A 17467-nucleotide genomic window follows, 5' to 3' on the forward strand; every position below is an offset into this window, starting at 1 on the left:
GAGTCCACCATACCTACTTATTTGTATCATTGGTAAATATATTAAAAGTAATTACCATTGGTACATTAACAAAAAGTAAAAAAAATATAAATGTTTCACATTGCTTAGATGATCGTAAACATATTTTATTTTCCACAATCTCATAATGATGGTTCTGGACAATAAAAAATGCAGGAAAAGGCCTACTAAATAAAAGGTCTCCAATTCTTAAAGCGGAAGGAGTACAAATCATTTTGAAACTAAAGATATATAAAATAGAGTGTGTGGTACCTCGCACAATTACAAGGGGCAATGGAAAATATATGTATTTCCTATGGTAAAATCTTGAGCGTTAACCCAAAACATTGGTAATAAGAGCTGAACCACCCTTTCAATACTACAAATATGCGCATGAAAATTTCTGCTTCCCTCTATGAAGGGCCTATTTACTTTTTATGTTGAGTCATTCCATCCTTCTTTTAAAGCACCAACTATTAAGAGTGTGATTATCATTCTTAGTTTATATGTCTTTTGTAACATTAAGTAATATACGGTTGTGTGATGCTTTCAACTCCTGATTTGTATACTTAGTTGTATCTTGGATTCATTGATGTCTCGTGGATAATACGGGCATCGTCGACATTTATAAAAGACTTGTGGGATAGCGTGTTACCATATTATATTATGTTCACTTTGAACATGTTGGTACGTTGAGCTTTCGTATTATGGCTTTCCAATTGATTCAGGTCTTATCATAGGATGACCCTGCTCGTTAATTTTTTGTTATTCATTTGCTTACTCCACCGGCTTCAGAAGAACAACCCTGCCACCAATCTGCTAATGCTCCAGCGGCCAGACCCAACTATGGCGCAGATGTACTCCTCCTTGGCTGCCTCCGGCTGCTGAAAATATACAATTTCACGAATTTGTAGAGAGAATTCTTAGTTTCTAAGCTGGTTGTTACTCCGGTATGGAGCTTCCGTCCCAATTCAGTCCCTTTTTCATGTCATCATGCTACAAAGCATCACCATTTAGAGAGATCATATTTTTTTTGCAATGTGATAAATAATTATAGTCTCAGTGCTGCATAAGAATTTCATATGAGAATCACGACATACAAGATTATAGTATTCAAATTGTATTGAGATACTTTATCATGTTAAATTTGTTCCTTTTCAATTTCTAATCTGAACTTTCAATGATTTTTCAGTTGAAGTTGAGATGGAAGACAACTTATTTAGTATATAATGTACAATTAAAGGTTTTCAATCCCTACATCATTTAATCAACATTGTTATGAAGAAAAGTAAGGAAAAAAATTCATCAAGTTTACATAACGTACACTTCAACATTCAAGTTGAGTTATTTTGAGATAAATCAAAAGATGCTTGATTAATTTCTCCGGGGGTATAGGTCTGGACTGGCGACCTATACTAGTTTTCTGGTCATTTATTTGGATATATAAAAGTTGTCACACTATTTGTGCGTTGTGTGAGAGTTTGTACTATAAAAGTTGTGTGGGTTATTTGCAATATCTTTCTATAGTTGGCAACAAAGTGCTTGTCACATAATTAGTTTTCTGGTCATTTGTTTGGATATCTTTCTGGAAGTCCACACAACAAATCACATTCATTTCTTCAGTGGTTTTAATGCCGCAGGATGTTGTGTTAGCAACAGACAGTTTGAGATATCTTTCTGCAGTGCTCAAAGAAAGCAAAAGCCCTGCAAGCTAAGCTTGACGAATGATGAGCTGATGACTAGTTTGTTGTGGTATTTGAATATTTGATCAGTTGCATACCTGCATATGCGGTATGGTTGCTCAAACTCAGGGAGGCAGGCAGATTGCTGGAATTTTGCCCAAGATCAACACATCATGTGTTGGCTTGGCTTGGATTCTCAGGATCCGCTTTGTCTGAATTTGGTACAATCCATGTGTTCGCGTACTTGGCGGAATTCAAATTTTGTAATGGATCAAATAAGATCAAATGTAGTTTGGTCTCGGTTTGTTGATTTTCTATAGCCATGTCTGAAAATAAGCAAAGCTGCGTTTCAGATCTATCGTTCCTGCTTTGTGTGTGGTGTATACGAACAGGCATGCCACATGAACAGATAAGGTCTAGTATCCTCATGACCACTAATCCGTTGTAGTCTAGGTGGTTAGGATACTCGGCTCTCACCCGAGAGACCCGGGTTCAAGTCCCGGCGACGGAAACTCTCTTTTTGTTATCTATAAATTTTTCCCTTTTTTTTTTTTGCGGAGGAAAGTTTCCCTAAAGTTGAATGATCATTGTTTCCTGATCTCAGTGAAGGATAAATGCATCTGGTAATGTGTTGTTCATATCGAAGCTCCTTCGCTTACATGCTCAGTATTGATACAGGAAAGATAGTTTCTGACCCTGAACAGCTCAGTAAAATTATCTTCATTTTGAGATTGTTTTGTAGTTCTTGGTGAAAGCAAATGCTTGCAAGGTACAGTAAATCTGAGCAAGCTGATGGCCAGTTTGTGTTGGTAGCCTTGAACCTGACGGTTGATGATTCCAAGATTGTGAACAGCTCAGTAAAATTATCTTCATTTTGAGATTGTTTTGTAGTTCTTGGTGAAAGCAAATGCTTGCAAGGTACAGTAAATCTGAGCAAGCTGATGGCCAGTTTGTGTTGGTAGCCTTGAACCTGACGGTTGATGATTCCAAGATTGTGAACTGGGGGCCGTGGATCAGCTTGTGCTGCCGATCCGCTGGGAGGCATTTGATCATTTGATCAACGTACGTATGTGTTGCCTGATCCGGCAGCTCTCGGACCTGGACTCCGACCGGCTCCGGCGACCTTGTGTTGTGCTTCGACGCAGCCGAGGAAGACGAACGCGCCGTGGAGTGCCCTATCGGCGTCCACGTACGTACGCTTTATCATTCCACTCACTGCTTGTCTGCTTCAGAGAGTTGGTCTTCTCCGTTGTGTTGTTCTCATGATTTTCTGTCCTCCGTCGATCGATCGATGCAGTTCTACCCGACTTTGGATCGATCCAGGTGCTGCGGCCAAGGGATCTGCACAGGTGACCCGTTACAATTCCCCTTGATTTCTGTCCATACGTTTGCTCGAATTTGTACTGAAATTCAGAAATTTTCAATACACACATGCACGATGACGGAGGCAGTAGTATTTTCCTACGTTAGGCCAAGTGAACTGGGAACTGCGAAATTACACTGTGTTCATCAAACATTGTCCATGCCTTTATTAGAAAAAATTTTTGCTGCAGTACATCCAAGAGAAGTTTTTCACCGTAATGATTCTGAGTTCTCAATTATTCTGCCCTGTTTCATTGTCCTGCATAGTGCTTCCTGCAGCTGATGCCGTCCAAGGCTTCCAGAGCTGTGCAATACTCTGCATATGTGTCCTATAAGGCTATAAACATCTCTACTAAATTCGATTTCAAAGAGGCTGTGCATGATGCTTCTATTTCGTACTGTAAAACATCTTACCTTCATTGATGTATCTGAATTCAATGTGGGGGGTCCTTAACTAGCAATGTAGACGTCCTTTCTGCAAAACCGCAAACTATGTTGTTGAATATCGCAGTGCTAGAACCTTAAGCGAGAAGAAACTTCAACAAGTAAACTTTCCACCCAGATATTCTGATCAACAGCACCATACTACTCCCTCCGTCCCAAAATTCTTGTCTTAAATTTGTCTAAATACGGATATATCAAGTCACATTTTAGTATTAGATACATCCGTATCTAGACAAATCTAAGATAAGAATTTTGGGACGGAGGGAGTACTTTGTAATTCAAACAAGCTTTCTACATTGAACTTCTTGCAGGAAGAACAGAAACGCCCCCAGGGGCCGACCCCAAGACATTTAAATTCAAACTTCACATTTCCCGTTACCCAAAAAATGTCACAAGACCCGCGATCAGTGCCACAAGTCCGGCGATCAAATAACATAAAAGTTCGGCGTTCAAAAGGAAGGACGCGTAGGCAATTCATCAAACGGAGGCGCCGTCCACCGGCGGCGGACTGTCGGGAATAGGCGTGCGCGGGCTGGTCGGCGTCGGCGAGGCTTCTGTGCTTGGCGTCGCGGAGGCGTCGCTCGGGCTTGGCGGCGGCGTTGGGGTCGGAGTGGGAGTTGGCGCCGCTGTCGACGTCATCCTGGTTCAGGATGAGGCCACGCTCCACCAGGTACCACGCCTTGACCTGCTCGTCCATCGTCGCCATGTCCCCCCCCATCAGGAAAGCCAGGTCGGTGTTCCTCTTCATCGCGGCGACATTGGTCCGGAGCAGGTCGACCAGTTTAGGTTCGCCATGGCCTTCGAGCCGCGCTGCATGTGGACGCCGGCGAAGTACGGGTCGACCAGTTTGCACTCATCGAACTCCGACTTGACGCGCTCCCAGTACGTCTCGGCGCTCTGGTTTGTTGGAAATATGCCCTAGAGGCAATAATAAAATGGTTATTATTATATTTCCTTGTTCATGATAATTGTCTATTATTCATGTTATAATTGTGTTATCCGGAAATCATAATACATGTGTGAATACATAGACCACAACATGTCCCTAGTGAGCCTCTAGTTGACTAGCTCATTGATCAACAGATAGTCATGGTTTCCTGACTATGGACATTGGATGTCATTGATAACGGGATCACATCATTAGGAGAATGATGTGATGGACAAGACCCAATCCTAAGCATAGCACAAAGATCGTGTAGTTCGTTTGCTAGAGCTTTTTCAATGTCAAGTATCATTTCCTTAGACCATGAGATCGTGCAACTCCCGGATGCCGTAGGAGTGCTTTGGGTGTGCCAAACGTCACAACGTAACTGGGTGACTATAAAGGTGCACTACGGGTATCTCCGAAAGTGTCTGTTGGGTTGGCACGGATCGAGACTGGGATTTGTCACTCCGTATGACGGAGAGGTATCTCTGGGCCCACTCGGTAATGCATCATCATAATGAGCTCAATGTGACTAAGGAGTTAGCCACGGGATCATGCATTACGGTACGAGTAAAGTGACTTGCCGGTAACGAGATTGAACAAGGTATTGGGATACCGACGATCGAATCTCGGGCAAGTAACGTACCGCTTGACAAAGGGAATTGTATACGGGATTGATTGAATCATCGACATCGTGGTTCATCCGATGAGATCATCGTGGAACATGTGGGAGCCAACATGGGTATCCAGATCCCGTTGTTGGTTATTGACCAGAGAGGCGTCTCGGTCATGTCTGCATGTCTCCCGAACCCGTAGGGTCTACACACTTAAGGTCCGGTGACGCTAGGGTTGTAGAGATATTAGTATGCGGAAACCCGAAAGTTGTTCGGAGTCCCGGATGAGATCCCGGACGTCACGAAGAGTTCCGGAATGGTCCGGAGGTGAAGAATTATATATAGGAAGTCCAGTTTCGGCCACCGGGAAAGTTTCGGTGGTTATCGGTATTGTACCGGGACCACCGGAAGGGTCCCGGTGGTCCACCGGGTGGGGCCACCTATCCCGGAGGGCCCCATGGGCTGAAGTGGGAGGGGAACCAGCCCCTGGTGGGCTGGTGCGCCCCCCATTGGCCTCCCCCTGCGCCTAGGGTTGGAAACCCTGGGGGTGGTGGCACCCCACCTGACTTGGGGGGGAAGTTCCCCCCCCCTTGGCCTCCGCCCCCTGTAGATGGGATCCCAGGGCCGGCGCCCCCAGGGGGCCTATATAAAGGGGGGGAGGGAGGGCTACTGCACCCTAGCCCCTGGCGCCTCCCCCTCCCTCCCGTGACACCTCTCTCTCCCGCTTGCGCTTGGCGAAACCCTGCCGGGATCCCCGCTACTTCCACCACCACGCCGTCGTGCTGCTGGATCTCCATCAACCTCTCCTTCCCCCTTGCTGGATCAAGAAGGAGGAGACGTCGCTGCTCCGTACGTGTGTTGAACGCGGAGGTGTCGTCCGTTCGGCGCTCGGTCATCGGTGATTTGGATCACGACGAGTACGACTCCATCAACCCCGTTCACTTGAACGCTTCCGCTCGCGATCTACAAGGGTATGTAGATGCACTCCTTTCCCCTCGTTGCTAGTAAACTCCATAGATGGATCTTGGTGATGCGTAGAAAATTTTAAAATTCTGCAACGATCCCCAACAGTGGCATCATGAGCCAGGCCTATGCGTAGTTACTATGCACGAGTAGAACACAAAGCAGTTGTGGGCGTAGATGTTGTCAATTTTTCTTGCCACTACTAGTCTTATCTTGTTTCGGCGGTATTGTGGGATGAAGCGGCCCGAACCGACCTTACACGTACGCTTACGTGAGACAGGTTCCACCGACTGACATGCACTAGTTGCATAAGGTGGCTAGCGGGTGTCTGTCTCTCCCACTTTAGTCGGAACGGATTTGATGAAAAGGGTCTTTATGAAGGGTAAATAGAAATTGGCATATCACGTTGTGGTTTTACGTAGGTAAGAAACGTTCTTGCTAGAAACCTATAGAAGCCACGTAAAAACTTGCAACAACAATTAGAGGACGTCTAACTTGTTTTTGCAGCATGTGCCTTGTGATGTGATATGGCCAAAAGGATGTGATGAATGAGATATATGTGATGTATGAGATTGATCATATTCTTGTAATAGGAATCACGACTTGCATGTCGATGAGTATGACAACCGGCAGGAGCCATAGGAGTTGTCTTTATTTTTTGTATGACCTGCGTGTCATTGAATAACGCCATGTAAATTACTTTACTTTATTCCTAAACGCGTTAGCCATAGAAGTAGACGTAATCGTTGGCGTGACAACTTCATGAAGACACGATGATGGAGATCATGGTGTCATGCCGGTGACGAAGATGATCATGGCGCCCCGAAGATGGAGATCAAAGGAGCAAAATGATATTGGCCATATCATGTCACTATTTGATTACATGTGATGTTTATCATGTTTTGCATCTTATTTGCTTAGAACGACAGTAGTAAGTAAGATGATCCCTTATAATAATTTCAAGAAAGTGTTCCCCCTAATTGTGCACCGTTGCGAAGGTTCGTTGTTTCGAAGCACCACGTGATGATCGGGTGTGATAGATTCTAACGTTCGCATACAACGGGTGTTGACGAGCCTAGCATGTACAGACATGGCCTCGGAACACACGCAATACACTTAGGTTAAATTGACGAGCCTAGCATGTACAGACATGGCCTCGGAACACGGAAGACCGAAAGGTCGAGCATGAGTCGTATAGAAGATACGATCAACATGGAGATGTTCACTGATCTTGACTAGTCCGTCTCACTTGATGATCGGACACGGCCTAGTTAACTCGGATCATGTTTCACTTAGATGACTAGAGGGATGTCTATCTGAGTGGGAGTTCATTGAATAATTTGATTAGATGAACTTAATTATCATGAACTTAGTCTAAAATCTTTACATATGTCTTGTAGATCAAATGGTCCACGTTGCCCTCAACTTCAACGCGTTCCTAGAGAAAACCAAGCTGAAAGATGATGGCAGCAACTATACGGACTGGGTCCGGAACCTGAGGATCATCCTCATAGCTGCCAAGAAAGATTATGTCCTAGAAGCACCGCTAGGTGAAGCACCCATCCCAGAGAACCAAGACGTTATGAACGCTTGGCAATCACGTGCTGATGATTACTCCCTCGTTCAGTGCGGCATGCTTTATAGCTTAGAACCGGGGCTCCAAAAGCGTTTTGAGAAACATGGAGCATATGAGATGTTCGAAGAGCTGAAAATGGTTTTCCAAGCTCATGCCCGGGTCGAGAGATATGAAGTGTCCGACAAGTTCTTCAGTTGTAAAATGGAGGAAAATAGTTATGTCAGTGAGCACATACTCAGAATGTCTGGGTTACACAACCGCTTGTCTCAACTGGGAGTTAATCTCCCGGATGACGCGGTCATTGACAGAATCCTTCAGTCGCTTCCACCAAGCTACAAGAGCTTTGTGATGAACTTCAATATGCAGGGGATGGAAAAGACCATTCCTGAGGTATATTCAATGCTGAAATCAGCGGAGGTGGAGATCAAAAAGGAACATCAAGTGTTGATGGTGAATAAAACCACTAAGTTCAAGAAAGGCAAGGGTAAGAAGAACTTCAAGAAGGACGGCAAGGGAGTTGCCGCGCCCGGTAAGCCAGTTGCCAGGAAGAAGTCAAAGAATGGACCCAAGCCTGAAACTGAGTGCTTTTATTGCAAGGGAAGTGGTCACTGGAAGCGGAACTGCCCCAAATACTTAGCGGACAAGAAGGCCGGCAACACCAAAGGTATATGTGATATACATGTAATTGATGTGTACCTTACCAGTACTCGTAGTAGCTCCTGGGTATTTGATACCGGTGCGGTTGCTCATATTTGTAACTCAAAACAGGAGCTGCGGAATAAGCGGAGACTGGCGAAGGACGAGGTGACGATGCGCGTCGGGAATGGTTCCAAGGTCGATGTGATCGCCGTCGGCACGCTACCTCTGCATTTACCTACGGGATTAGTTTTAAACCTCAATAATTGTTATTTAGTGCAAGCTTTGAGCATGAACATTGTATCTGGATCTCGTTTAATTCGAGATGGCTACTCATTTAAATCCGAGAATAATGGTTGTTCTATTTATATGAGAGATATGTTTTATGGTCATGCCCCGCTGGTCAATGGTTTATTCTTGATGAATCTCGAACGTGATGTTACACATATTCATAGTGTGAATACCAAAAGATGTAAAGTTGATAACGATAGTCCCACATACTTGTGGCACTGCCGCCTTGGTCACATTGGTGTCAAACGCATGAAGAAGCTCCATGCAGATGGACTTTTGGAGTCTCTTGATTACGAATCATTTGACACGTGCGAACCATGCCTCATGGGTAAGATGACCAAGACTCCGTTCTCCGGAACAATGGAGCGAGCAACCAACTTATTAGAAATCATACATACTGATGTGTGCGGTCCAATGAGTGTTGAGGCTCGCGGTGGCTATCGTTATGTTCTCACTCTCACTGATGACTTAAGTAGATATGGGTATGTCTACCTAATGAAACACAAGTCTGAAACCTTTGAAAAGTTCAAGGAATTTCAGAGTGAGGTTGAGAATCAACGTGACAGGAAAATAAAGTTCCTACGATCAGATCGTGGAGGGGAATATTTAAGTCACGAATTTGGCACACACTTAAGGAAATGTGGAATCGTTTCACAACTCACGCCGCATGGAACACCTCAGCGAAATGGTGTGTCCGAACGTCGTAATCGCACTCTATTGGATATGGTGCGATCTATGATGTCTCTTACCGATCTACCGCTCTCATTTTGGGGCTATGCTTTAGAGACTGCCGCATTCACTTTAAATAGGGCTCCGTCGAAATCCGTTGAGACGACACCGTATGAATTATGGTTTGGGAAGAAACCTAAGCTGTCGTTTCTAAAAGTTTGGGGATGCGATGCTTATGTCAAGAAACTTCAACCTGAAAAGCTCGAACCCAAGTCGGAAAAATGCGTCTTCATAGGATACCCTAAGGAAACCATTGGGTATACCTTCTACCTCAGATCCGAAGGCAAGATCTTTGTTGCCAAGAACGGGTCCTTTCTGGAGAAAGAGTTTCTCTCGAAAGAATTAAGTGGGAGGAAAGTGGAACTTGATGAGGTGATAGTCACCCCTTCCGAACCGGAAAGTAGCGCAGCGCGAGAAGATGTTCCTGTGGTGCCTACACCGACTGGGGAGGAAGTTAATGATGATGATCATGAAGCTTCGGATAAGGTTACTGCTGAACTTCGTAGGTCCACAAGGACACGTTCCGCACCAGAGTGGTACGGCAACCCTGTCCTGAAAATTATGTTGTTAGACAACGGTGAACCTTCGAACTATGAAGAAGCGATGGCGGGCCCGGATTCCGACAAATGGCTAGAAGCCATGAAATTCGAGATAGGATCCATGTATGAAAACGAAGTATGGACTTTGACTGACTTGCCCGATGATCGGCGAGCCATAGAAAATAAATGGATCTTTAAGAAGAAGACAGACGCGGATGGTAACGTGACCATCTATAAGGCTCGACTTGTCGCTAAGGGTTATCGACAAGTTCAAGGGGTTGACTACGATGACACTTTCTCACCCGTAGCGAAGCTGAAGTCCGTCCGAATCATGTTAGCAATTGCCGCATTCTATGCTTATGAGATATGAAAAATGGACGTCAAAACGGCATTCCTTAACGGCTTTCTTAAGGAAGAATTGTATATGATGCAGCCGGAAGGTTTTGTCGATCCTAAGAATGCTAACAAGGTATGCAAGCTCCAGCGCTCCATCTATGGGCTGGTGCAAGCATCTCGGAGTTGGAACATTCGATTTGATGAGATGATCAAAGCGTTTGGGTTTACACAGACTTATGGAGAAGCCTGTGTTTACAAGAAAGTGAGTGGGAGCTCTGTAGCATTTCTCATATTATATGTGGATGACATACTATTGATGGGAAATGATATAGAATTCTTGGAAAGTATAAAGGCCTACTTGAATAAGTGTTTTTCAATGAAGGACCTTGGAGAAGCTACTTATATATTAGGCATCAACATCTATAGAGATAGATCAAGACACCTCATTGGTCTTTCACAGAGTACGTACCTTGACAAGATATTGAAGAAGTTCAATATGGATCAGTCCAAGAAGGGGTTCTTGCCTGTATTGCAAGGTGTGCAATTGAGCACGGCTCAATGCCCGACCACGGTAGAAGATAGAGAAAAGATGAGTGTCATCCCCTATGCCTCGGCCATAGGGTCTATTATGTATGCCATGCTGTGTAGCAGACCTGATGTAAACCTTGCCGTAAGTTTGGTAGGAAGGTACCAAAGTAATCCCGGCATGGAACACTGGACATCGGTCAAGATATCCTGAAGTACCTGAAAAGGACTAAGGATATGTTTCTCGTTTATGGAGGTGACGAAGTGCTCGTCGTAAAGGGTTACGTCGACGCTAGCTTTGACACAGATCTGGATGACTCGAAGTCACAAACCGGATATGTGTATATTTTGAATGGAGGGGCAGTAAGCTGGTGCAGTTGCAAGCAAAGCGTCGTGGCGGGATCTACATGTGAAGCGGAGTACATGGCGGCCTCAGAGGCAGCGCAAGAAGCAATCTGTATGAAGGAGTTCATTACTGACCTAGGGGTGATTCCCAATGCGTCGGGCCCGATGACTCTCTTCTGTGACAACACTGGAGTTATTGCCCTTGCCAAGGAGCCCAGGTTTCACAGGAAGACCAGACATATCAAGCGTCGCTTCAACTCCATTCGTGAAAGTGTTCAAAATGGAGACATAGATATTTGTAAAGTACATACGGACCTGAATGTAGCAGATCCGTTGACTAAACCTCTCCCCAGAGCAAAACATGATCAACACCAGAACTCTACGGGTGTTCGATTCATCACAATGTAACTAGATTATTGACTCTAGTGCAAGTGGGAGACTGTTGGAAATATGCCCTAGAGGCAATAATAAAATGGTTATTATTATATTTCCTTGTTCATGATAATTGTCTATTATTCATGCTATAATTGTGTTATCCGGAAATCGTAATACATGTGTGAATACATAGATCACGACATGTCCCTAGTGAGCCTCTAGTTGACTAGCTCGTTGATCAACAGATAGTCATGGTTTCCTGACTATGGACATTGGATGTCATTGATAACGGGATCACATCATTAGGAGAATGATGTGATGGACAAGACCCAATCCTAAGCATAGCACAAAGATCGTGTAGTTCGTTTGCTAGAGCTTTTTCAATGTCAAGTATCATTTCCTTAGACCATGAGATCGTGCAACTCCCGGATGCCGTAGGAGTGCTTTGGGTGTGCCAAACGTCACAACGTAACTGAGTGACTATAAAGGTGCACTACGGGTATCTCCGAAAGTGTCTGTTGGGTTGGCACGGATCGAGACTGGGATTTGTCACTCCGTATGACGGAGAGGTATCTCTGGGCCCACTCGATAATGCATCATCATAATGAGCTCAATGTGACTAAGGAGTTAGCCACGGGATCATGCATTACGGTATGAGTAAAGTGACTTGCCGGTAATGAGATTGAACAAGGTATTGGGATACCGACGATCGAATCTCGGGCAAGTAACGTACCGCTTGACAAAGGGAATTGTATACGGGATTGATTGAATCCTCGACATCGTGGTTCATCCGATGAGATCATCGTGGAACATGTGGGAGCCAACATGTGTATCCAGATCCCGCTGTTGGTTATTGACCGGAGAGGCGTCTCGGTCATGTCTGCATGTCTCCCGAACCCGTAGGGTCTACACACTTAAGGTCCGGTGACGCTACGGTTGTAGAGATATTAGTATGCGGAAACCCGAAAGTTGTTCGGAGTCCCGAATGAGATCCCGGACGTCACGAAGAGTTCCGGAATGGTCTGGAGGTGAAGAATTATATATAGGAAGTCCAGTTTCGGCCACCGGGAAAGTTTCGGGGGTTATCGGTATTGTACCGGGACCACCGGAAGGGTCCCGGGGGTCCACCGGGTGGGGCCACCTATCCCGGAGGGCCCCATTGGCTGAAGTGGGAGGGGAACCAGCCCCTGGTGGGCTGGTGCGCCCCCCATGGGCCTCCCCCTGCGCCTAGGGTTGGAAACCCTGGGGGTGGTGGCGCCCCACCTGACTTGGGGGGGAAGTCCCCCCCTGGCCGCTGCCCCCCTGTAGATGGGATCCTAGGGCCGGCGCCCCCCCAGGGGGCCTATATAAAGGGAGGGGAGGGCTACTGCACCCTAGCCCCTGGCGCCTCCCTCTCCCTCCCGTGACACCTCTCTCTCCCGCTTGCGCTTGGCGAAGCCCTGCCGGGATCCCCGCTACTTCCACCACCACGCCGTCGTGCTGCTGGATCTCCATCAACCTCTCCTTCCCCCTTGCTGGATCAAGAAGGAGGAGACGTCGCTGCTCCGTACGTGTGTTGAACGCGGAGGTGTCGTCCGTTCGTCGCTCGGTCATCGGTGATTTGGATCACGACGAGTACGACTCCATCAACCCCGTTCACTTGAACGCTTCCGCTCGCGATCTACAAGGGTATGTAGATGCACTCCTTTCCCCTCGTTGCTAGTAAACTCCATAGATGGATCTTGGTGATGCGTAGAAAATTTTAAAATTCTGCAACGATCCCCAACATGGTTCGTGCCGGTGATCGGGTCGAGGCAGACGATCTTCCACGCTTCGGCGAGACACTCGTCTTCTTTGGACGTCCACTTGGCGCGCGGCTCGCCGGTCCTAGCCGCACGCTTCTTCTTTGTCCCTCTCCTCGCCGAAGCAGGCGTCGGCTCCTCCTCCTCCTCCTCCTCTGGCTCCTCCTCCTCCTCGTAGTCGAGCTCGTCGTCCATGTCGTTGTTGAGGTCCATTGTATCTTCTTGGGCATTGAACCCGGGGAGGCAGCGGCGGCGGCCGAGCTGGTCGTAATGATGTCGTCCATGTCGGCCTCCCTTGCGTCGGGGTTGCCGATATGCGACGACGAGGCTTGTGAGAAGAGCCCTCCATGGCGCAGAGGCGGCGTCAGGGAGGATGCATAAGCCGGTGGGGAGTAGGTGTACAGGGGGTACTGGACGTCGGCGAACGCGGTTGAGGGCGTGCGCTGGGCGTGGTGGCCATGTGGAAAGGTGATGTTGGGGTTGAACCCGCCGTGCGCGTCGCCGTCGGCGTAGCCAGGCGAGGGTGTGAAGACGCCGAGAAGTCAGCCGGCGACCCGACGCTCTGTTGGCTCCAGGGAGCGTGCGGGCCATGGCCGCCGGGCGGATTCATCATCCCCGCGCGAGACGCCTCTGCATGTTCCGCCGCGCGATCCGCCTGCTCCGCCACGGCAGTCGCAACCCTGTCCCGGGCCTTCTTGGCGTTGAGCCTGTTCCGTCGGTCGGTGGTGACAGCCTCTCGGCGCTGAACCTCCGCCTTCTAGTCGGCGTTTGACATGCCCGGGGGTTTGGACGGCGGCGCCCTCTGCTTCCTCTCCTTCGGCTGGGTGGCGTTGGCATCAGTAGCGGCGCGAGGGGGCGTGTACTTCTTCGGCGGCATGGCGGCCGGATGGAGGGGAGAGGGAGGAGAATGGCGGGAGAAGGCGGGAGAAGGGGGAGATGGATGGGGAAAAGCGGGGGGGGGGGGGGGTCGGCGGGAAAAGGTCTTCTCTCGCCGACAGGGTAGACCCACGCGCCTTTTCACTACGGCCGGCGCCCCCAGGCGACCCCCGTGGGCTTGGGTTCGGCTCGGGATCGCCGGCTGTTATTTCGGCCCAAACCGGCGATAAACGAGATCTTGAGGGCGCGACTGGGCCGATTTTCGGGTGCCAACGATAAAAAAATGGCCCTGGGGGGGGCTGTTGGGGGCGCGGCTGGAGATGCTCTAAGAGCTCCCTAACCAACTCTTGCTTTTTCTAACCCTTCAAGAGAGATTTCAAGGCTTTCATGATTGTTGGAGTTCAGTTGTATTATCGAAGCTGTTTAATCACTATGCGCATTTACAATATGCTTAATGAATTAGATTGCAGAACATTCAATAATGCTACTATGTAAGTATTGCGGAACATTCAGTATGCTACTAAGTAAGTATTGCAGAACATTCAGTATGCTACTATACATGCATCATTACATGTTTCCAAAATTGTCCAAATTCACACCGAAATACCAGCAAATACATTATTTCTAGCTCTAGCACCAAAAGTGTCGACAGATCAAGTTTGATAAGGTGCGCTCTCATTTCTTTTGGCACAGAAATACGACATGGTTCGATGAACGACTATCTCCCCCAAGCAGCTATCGGCAAGGACAATGTGTACCATACATGCCGCTTTACTACGCTATTGCACATATCTTTCAACTGTCGATCTGCTCTGGTATTCATGTCTTCTAAGTCCTTGTGAGCCTTGACCATGTCTTTGGTCTTCCCATCTATGTTTAATAAAGTCTCGAATGAGCTCTCACAAATGTTCTTTTCAATGTGCATGACATCAAGATTGTGTGGCAATTTCAGTTCCTTCCAGTATGGTAGCTCAAACAAGATGCTCATCTTTGGGGGAAAATTCCATGGCATGACCTTTGAAGTTTGAAGATGTCCTTCTTTTCTTATTTCCAGGATGTTTTTCATGCTTGAAGCCCTAGAGATTATCTGGTAGTTGTTTTGGTGATAACACTTTCTCATTCTCGCCATTGAAGGCCTTACTTTTGTGCCACCTATGGCGAATAGGCAAGTACCTCATGTGAGCTAAGAAACCAATTTTGCTTCGAAATGGTTGCGAATAGGTTCCAACCCTAGATCTCCCAACACCTTCTTCGCTTTGTAATAGTACGTGACTAGAAGTGAGTCACCGGTTGGCAAAGCCTTGTTACGAAGCTTGAGTAACATGTCAAATGATTTTTTTGCCCCAATGGTTGAATCTTTGAGGTGTGCCAACTTCAAAACAAAGGATAGTACCGAGTGACCTCTGAAGCCGAAGTACAACTCAGGTCGTGCACTTTTTCGCAAGCGATCAAATATGGTTGATGCCTCATTGGACTTCAGAATGCCACCTCCAACAACATTTTGGTTTTCTTGCTCATCACCAACTGTGGCAATATGGATGTCTCCTAGTAGATCTTGGACCATATCAAATCCATAAAAATCATCAAGTTCCTCCTCATCTCCAAGAGGCTCATAAACTTGGTCTTCATCAATGCTAACTTGTTCTCCGTGGAACACCCATTTTGTGTATGAAGTATGCATACCATACAACAACAAATGGGTTAGAACTTCACTGACACTCTTCTTACTTATATTCATACAATTATGATAAGGGCAAACCATCGTATCACTGCTAATGTTATGTTGAGAAGCAAAATCAGTAAATGCATTCACCCCTGCGCTTGAAAACCTATCAGGCAACCTCATCCAACTCCTATCCATACTTTATCTGCACAAGTACTCTACAAGTGAACTAAAATGGTACTACAAATACAAAATAGGAGTTACCGGACGAGAAGAAGGGCCTCGTGGGATCCAAGGATCACGCCATGTTTTTTATCAAGGTACCATCTTCCAACTCCCATCCTACAGATAATACCTTTTTTCAACAATTCCAAGTCTTGTTGGGAACTACAGCTAGATCCAAACAATTTGTGAAGAAGAGAAGATGGGAAATTGATGGAGGAGTCAAGATAGATTTCCTCAATGAAGGGTTTTATTCCCCTCCACGGATGGCGCACGTCGTGAAGGCAGCGAGTCAGAAACGACCAACATGAGTCACGTGGATTTTGGACCAACGCAGGACCGTTGCTTCATGATTCTAACCATCAGGGTTCACTACTAAATCTCACACTAACCATGGCGGTCCACCACATGAGGGAACGCCAAATCGCTCCTAGCTCTCTATTTTCCCGGAGCTTAGAGTTTGTAGGGATATGTATGTGTATCGTTCCACCACAGGGTCATATGGTTTGCTTTGATTTGTAGTGAAGGCAGCGAAGCGTTTTCCTCTTGGTGTGTGGCGACTCCGCCCCTAGTCGTTGCTTGGAGAGACCAGCCTTCGGGCGTCGTCCTCCGACGGCTCCCCTCGATCGATGACCTCTCGGTTGTCAATAGTGAGGGGGAGTCGTCGGATCCCACGCATGCGGATCGGGCTCTATGTTTTAGGGCCTTAGTAGCTTCGGTTTTGGGTCGTTTGACGTCTTGGCTTTGGCGGCAGCACTGAATAAAGAAGCTCCAATTCCTCCCTCGACGAGGCGATCAATTCCATGGCCGGTGATGGATTTCGGAACTAGCCTGTTCAAGTGGGGAAGCCGTGGTGGTGGCGACATCCTTGTCGTGGACTTGTGTCCTTGAGCTCCGCCGCTGTGACGACGTCTGCTCCAGTGCCGACGTGAAGCTTGGGAGGTAGTCCAGGTGCGGATGCATATAGTAGTCCGCATCAACGACATCCGGAGGACAGCTCGTGTGCTGGGTTTGTGGTTGGTGGCTGGCAGGTATGGTTTCCTCCTCCAGCGTCTTAGTCATGCGGGGCTGTTAGATCCGGAGTTTGATGACGTGTTCGAAGTGCTGCCCCTATATGATTCGTTCAACAACAATGGTTTCGTCTTTGGTGAGTCACCATGGAGGCCCGTAAACCTGCATATCAGCGATGGAGCCGTGTCAAACTTGGGAAAAGGAGGTGATCCATCATTTTTCCTTTAGTGGTCGTTGTGGTGGTGCCGAGGCAGGTGACGGGTGTTGGTGTCAAACTCAGGGGATTTATCGGCCTTGATTTTATTTTATTTCCCTTTTTGACTGATGTGTCTTTGTGCAAAGACTAGCGGCCTGCTGTCTTATGAGTATTGTCAGGTCGGTGTCTACTTGGTTTGTACTATGATCTTTATTTTTTTATTTTTTTTGAGGCACGTATTACCATGCAAAGAAAAAAAGGTATGATTTGGTTTGATTTTTCTAGAGGGTTTTGGTTTGATTTTGTAGTGAGCGCTGCTGCCGCACCGGCCCATAGGCACAATATAGGAGGACAAGGCCCATTAGATCTATCGGACGGC

At 47.0% G+C, this 17467-nt stretch overlaps 1 non-coding gene across 1 annotated transcript; it reads left to right on the forward strand.

Annotated features, from left to right (window-relative positions):
• Positions 1 to 2117: 2117 nt before the first annotated feature.
• On the forward strand, positions 2118 to 2190 carry TRNAE-CUC (transfer RNA glutamic acid (anticodon CUC)). The gene has a single exon. It is a non-coding gene; the product is annotated as a tRNA-Glu (tRNA).
• Positions 2191 to 17467: the final 15277 nt, after the last annotated feature.

The sequence above is a fragment of the Aegilops tauschii genome, chromosome 7, assembly GCF_002575655.3.
Source record: "Aegilops tauschii subsp. strangulata cultivar AL8/78 chromosome 7, Aet v6.0, whole genome shotgun sequence".
Lineage (NCBI taxonomy): Eukaryota > Viridiplantae > Streptophyta > Magnoliopsida > Poales > Poaceae > Aegilops > Aegilops tauschii.